This window comes from Oxyura jamaicensis, chromosome Z (assembly GCF_011077185.1).
Source record: "Oxyura jamaicensis isolate SHBP4307 breed ruddy duck chromosome Z, BPBGC_Ojam_1.0, whole genome shotgun sequence".
Taxonomy (NCBI): Eukaryota; Metazoa; Chordata; class Aves; order Anseriformes; family Anatidae; genus Oxyura; species Oxyura jamaicensis.
The window spans coordinates 68,136,064-68,136,580 of record NC_048926.1 but is presented as its reverse complement, the minus strand read 5'-3'; positions in this window follow the sequence as shown (position 1 = coordinate 68,136,580).

Below are 517 nucleotides of genomic sequence, written 5' to 3'. Positions count from 1 at the left end.
TTCTTTCTTTCTTTTCTCTTTTCTTTTTTTTTTTTCCCTGTGCCTTTTTGTTCTCATTAGCACTCTCTGACCCATTACCACTGTGGTAATTGCCAAATAGTGCCCTACTTACAAATACCCACAGCAATTTACGGGAGTTTTTCTTGAGCCCATAGCAAAATATCTACTCCCAAATGAGGAGACAGTTTATTTCTCAAGTTCAAAACTTTTCTTTAACAAGACTATAAAAGCTGTGAGTCCTACTGCAGTTAACAGACCTGTGTGGATTTACATTAGATAAGCACCTGCTCTCTCACATATGACCTCAGCATTTACCTGAGGCCATATGTACTTCCAAAAGCGTGGAGGTCACGCTAATCTAGATAGAAAGAAGGACTTTTGAGTTCTGTGCTTCTGTTAGAAACATAGACTGTAACTATACTGTGTCTATTTCCAGAGGCTTCACAAAGTTTCAGAAATACACCCACATTTCGGACAGTGCTCTTAATTGTGCAGTTACCAGTCTGTATTTCATGTG